This window comes from Primulina tabacum, chromosome 11 (assembly GCF_025594145.1).
Source record: "Primulina tabacum isolate GXHZ01 chromosome 11, ASM2559414v2, whole genome shotgun sequence".
NCBI lineage: Eukaryota > Viridiplantae > Streptophyta > Magnoliopsida > Lamiales > Gesneriaceae > Primulina > Primulina tabacum.
Window position 1 is genome coordinate 32861274 of NC_134560.1, and position 6000 is coordinate 32867273.

Here is a 6000-nt window from a genome sequence, read left to right on the forward strand (position 1 = left end):
CTGTTTCATAATAGGAATGGACTAGGGATAACCCCCACAGTGCTTCTCCAAATTAGTGCGATTAGGTTGTCCCATTGAACCTAGTTCTTGGGATCTCCAGTCAGCGTAGATTGGGTTTTCCTTCGCACCAATTTATTCTATAGGCTTGAGCCCCATTTCCCTTGACGATTTCGCAACTCTCTCTCTGTTTAACTCCTTGGTCAGTGGATCCGCTATATTATCCTTTGACTTTACATAGTCAACAGAGATAACTTCAGTTGAGAGTAGTTGTCTAATGATATTATGTCTACGACGTATATGCTTAGACTTACCATTATACATTTATTTTGTGCTCTTCTAATCGCATATTGGCTATCACAATGTATGCATATAGCCGGCACTAATTTTTCCCATCCTGGAACATCTTCTAAGAAGTGACACAGCCATTCAGCCTCTTCAGCACACTTGTCAAGAGCTATAAACTCAGATTCCATTGTGGATCTGGCTATTACAGTTTGTTTAGAAGATTTCCATGTAATTGCTGCACCTCCTAAAGTGAATACAAATCCACTTGTAGATTTTGAGTCTTTCATATCCGATATCCAATTTGCATCGCTGTATCCCTCAATAACAGCAGGATATCTGCTATAGTGCAGCCCATGATCACGAGTGTACCTTAAGTATCTTAGCAATATGATAATTGCTTTCCAGTGTTCAACTCCTGGATTACTCGTGAATCTGCTCAATTTGCTCACTGCATATGCTATATCTGGTCTTGTATAACTCATTAAGTACATCAGACTTCCAATGACTCGAGAGTATTCTAATTGAGACATACTTTCACCTCGATTCTTTGATAGATGTTGACTGGTATCTATCGGGGTTCTAGCAAATGCAAAGTCATCATTATTGAATTTCTCAAGTATTTTGTCAAAATAATGTGACTGACTTAGGACTAGCCCTTCTGATGTTCTATGGATTTTAATTCCAAGGATTACATCGGCTAAGCCCAAATCTTTCATGTCAAATCTTGAGTTCAATAACTTCTTGGTGGATTTGATCATCTTATCATTACTACCAATGATAAGTATGTCATCTACGTAAAGACATAAAATGACATATCCATTTTCAGTGTTTTTTATGTATACACATTTGTCACATTCACTGAATTTAAATCCACTTTCCATCATGGCTTTATCAAATTTTTCGTGCCATTGCTTTGGTGCTTGTTTTAAGTCATATAGAGACTTCACCAGTTTACAAACCTTATTTTTTTGCCCAGTCGCAGAAAATCCCTCAGGTTGTTCCATGTAAATTTTCTCTTCTAAATCTCTATTTAGAAAAGCTAGTCTTTACATCCATTTGGTGTACTTCAAGATTCCGCAAGGCGGCAATCGCAAATATCACACGAATAGAGGTTATTCTCGATACAGAAGAATATGTGTCAAAGTAATCAAGCCCTTCTCGTTGATGGTAACCTTTAATTACCAATCTGGCTTTATACTTATCTATGGTTCCAATCTGATTTCATTTTCCTTTTGAAAACCCATTTACAGCCTAGTGGTTTGCTTCCCAGAGGAAGATTTACTAATTCCCGCGTATGGTTTTGTAAAATGGATTCCATTTCGGAATTGATAGCCTCTTTCCATAGAGGTCCCTCAGATGAACTGATTGCTTTCTTGAAGCTTTGAGGTTCACTTTCCATCATGAAAGTGATGAAATCCAGACCAAAGGATTTCTCAGTCCTAGCTCTCTTTCTACGTTTAGGTTTAATGTCTTGATCAAGCTCTTGTTCTTCATCAATTGTTTCATATAATCTTTTGGATGAACTTGGTTCTTCCTTAGATTTGCATGGAAATATGTGTTCAAAGAACGAAGCATTTCTTGATTCCATTATCGTATTCTTGTGAATATCAGGTATTTGAGATTCGTGTACAAGAAAACGATAAGCGCTACTGTTTTGAGCATATCCAATGAAAATGCAATCAACGGTTCTTGGTCCTATCTTTACTTTCTTTGGAGTGGGTACTGCTACTTTGGCAAGACACCCCCACACTCACAGATATTGGTAGGAAGGACTTCTACCTTTCCATAACTCATATGGACTTTTATCTTGCTTCTTTCAGGGGCACCTTATTTAAAAGGTAATTTGTTGTTAGAACAGCTTCCCCCCCCCCACATGTTCTGTGGTAAACCAGAACTTAATAACAACGCATTCATCATTCCTTTCAATGTGCGATTCTTTCTCTCTGCAATGCCATTTTGCTGAGGAGAATAAGGTGTAGTTCTTTCGTGTTTGATACCGTGTTGAGCACAAAATTCAGCAAATGGTGATTCATATTCACCTCCACGATCACTTCTTAGCACCTTAATTTTCTTGCTAAGTTGGTTTTCAACTTCACTCTTATATTGGACAAATTTGTCAATATATTCATCCTTACTTTTGAGGAGATACACATAACAAAATTTTTTGCTATCGTCAACAAAAGTGATGAAGTATTTATTTCCACCACGATTTTGCACACTTTTTAGATCACATAATTACTTTGAATTAGATCAAGAGGTTCACTACTTCTTTCAATAGTTCGAAAAGATGATCTTGTTAGTTTTGCCTCAACAAAAGTTTCACATTTGTGTTGTTTATAAATTTGGAATGCAGGAATGCTTTTCATGTTAATTAGTCTATGAATTGTATCGTAATTAACGTGTCCAAGTCTACATGCCATAAACAAGAAGACTCAAGCAAGTAAGCAAAAGTATTAACTTTATTCATCACAGGCTTAACAGCCATAACATTGAGTTTGAATAACACATTATAAACATAACCTTTGCCAACAAACATTCCACTTTTCGATAAAACCACCTTATTTGACTCGAATACAATGCGGAAACCATGCTTGTTAAGAAGCGGCCCTGACACCAAGTTCTTGCGGATGTCAGGCACATACAGCACATTGTTCAAAGTCAGTTCTTTTCCAGATGTCATCTTTAGGACAACTTTCCCTTGACCCTTGATCTCGGAAGTGGCGGAATTTTCCATGAATAGCTTTTCACCATTCATAAATTCCTCAAGAGTAGCAAACATCTCCTTGTCGGAGCAAACATGGCGAGTGGCACCAGTGTCGATCCACCACTCCCTTGGGTTAGAACCCACCAGATTAACTTCTGATATTACAGCACAGAGATTCATGTTCGAAACCTCTTGAGATATGTTCTCCACCATATTCATCTCTCGGTTTCTCTTTGGCTTCTTACATTCAGATGCCTTGTGACCCATACCATCACAGTTATAGCATTTTCCAGAGAACTTCTTCTTTGAAACACCTCCTTTGGGTCTGAGGTTCAACTTCTTGTTGGAGGGAGAGAAGTTTCTCTTTTTCGAGCTTTGTCAATGCTCGACAACATTTGCCTTAGCGGCAACAGGAGAAAACAATCGTTTTTCCGAACTTTTGTTGTCTTCCTCGATGCGAAGCCTAACAATGAGCTCTTCAACGTTCATCTCCTTTCGCTTGTGTTTCAAGTAGTTTTTGAAATCCTTCCAAGCTGGTGGTAGCTTCTCAATTATAGCAGCTACTTGGAAAGATTCGCTCAACGTCATCCCCTCGGCGTGAATCTCGTGAAGAATCACTTGGATTTCTTGAACTTGACTGATAACCGGCTTAGAATCCACCATTTTAAAATCCAGAAAGCGGCCTACAAGAAATTTCTTGACCCCGGCATCCTCGGTTTTGTACTTAAGGTCAAGGGATTCCCATAGCTCTTTGGCTGTCTTCTTTTCGCAGTACACATTGTACAGCGAGTCTGCCAATCCATTCAGCACATAATCTCGGCATAGGAAATCAGAATGATTCCAAGCCTCCAGTGCACTAACGGATTCAACATCTCCCTCACCCTCTTTCAGGTTAGGAGCATCCTCGAATAGTAATCTAGCCAGGTTCAGTGTTGTCAAATAAAACAACATTTTCTGCTGCCACCGCTTGAAATCCACACCAATGAACTTATCAGGCTTTTCACCATGGCTGACAGGGACAGCAACCGCAACAGCACGTGGGAAAACTTGAGCAGGCACAGTAGGGACAACATGACCAGTTTCCCTTTGCACGCTGGATTCAGTAGCCATATCTGAACTTTAAACCAAGTAATGAGTAAAATCTGTTTTAAGTTTGTTGTCCAAAATATATGGAAAAACAGGACATATAGCAATGTGTAAAACCAGCAAATTAGTATAGTGAATCAAAATAGTAGTATAATGCTTAATTAAATCAAACCGAGGCCTGTAGCTTGTACAGTTTTCCTTAAAACAGATTCGTCTCCTCCGGTAGGTGCTCCAAGGATTCAGCGGACGTCTATTTCCCAGGATACACGAGCAAACCAGCAGAGTTGCAGCACAAAGCACTATGCTAGCGAACAAAATCAGTACCTGAACTTTATCAGTGAACAGAGCAGAAGCAGTACTGTAGCAGCAGAAGCAGAATACTGTAGCAGAATTACTGTAGCAGAACGAGCAGCAGTACTGTAGCAGAACAAGCAGCAATACTGTAGCAGAAGTAGTGTAGCAGAACGACGGCAGTACTGTAGCAGAAAAAACAGCAGTACTGTAGCAGAAGTACTGTAGCAGAAGAAGCAAGAAGAACTGTAGCAGTAGGAGAAAGTGGATTTTTCGGTCTCTTTTTCTGGCCTTGGCACATCTCCTATTTATACATACCTATACAAGCCATACGAAAGGCCAAAGGTTGTCATAAAGATGCCTTTAAGATGGTAGATGAAGCACCAACAGTCATGCTATGCGAAAGGTCTCAAGGGCATGTGAAAGGTCTCAACTGAAAAAAAAAATTAACAAAAGATGGCATAGACTGCTAGGCGATTTTTTGCCTTGATCGGTTCGACATTCGACGCACCCAGGTCGCGCTCGTACACTTGCACACAAGTCTAGCCTTTTTCCACTGCAAATTGGGCCCATGATTTGCACCTCCCCGTGCGCCTGTGTGCGCGAGAGAGAGCCTCTTGACCAATCATTGTTACATCTCCATAAAGTGTAACACAATATAAACTTATCTATAGCCACTTCAATTTTTTCAATGTGGGACAAATCCACCTTTCCAAATTTCCATTCACTCACATGGAAAGCCCATAAGCCTAAAAGCCCACCTTTAATCCAACAAACAATCCACCCATATATTGGAGTATCGTTTTCTCGCATCCAAGGAGTAGAGAAAGTTTAAAAACTTTATTTTCGACGTTCAAAATATTCTTTGGGCGTCGTATGATTAAAACATCAATATGGTGTTTAGAATTATTTAATTTTGCATATTGAACATTAGAGGCCAAATCAGTCCGAGATTAGTGGAGTTGGTCCTTCTAGTAAATCCCTACGAACGGATCTTCCTCTTTTTGATTGCCTAATCGAATCCAGAATCGGAGACTGGATTCATTTTGAGATCTTACTAGAGATTTTAAACAATTTTGCATCGAGACTAGATGCCAGAATTTGAGAGATCCTGTAGCGATAATGGCCGTGGGAATGGCTGTGAAATTTTCTTCAAAAATCTCAAGTGGCAAAAAATTTTGAGGAGAGAGTGAGGGGAAATTTTTTGAGGAGATTGTTTTGTCTGCCAAAATCTATTTGTAAAACTTGTGTTATTTCATATGATCCTCGATGAAATATTTGCTCATCAGGAATTCCGAAAATTAGGATTTATAATCTTAATCCCATTATGATTTGTATTTTTATTAATTAATTAAAATTCTCATGTTCTGTATATCTTGCACAATCAACTCTTGATAATCCATAATATATACATATATATTTATATCACCATATATGTGTGTGTGTGTTTACATTAATACATCTATACATACATATACATGTATGTACATGAATAAACAAATACATAAAATTAAATAACTATTGTTTAATTTCTTAATTAATTAATCAATTCTAGACCCTTCTTATTGGGGCTTATACTAATTAGGCTCATTATTTTCATCAACCCCTTGATCAAGAATATCAGAACTCAAGAT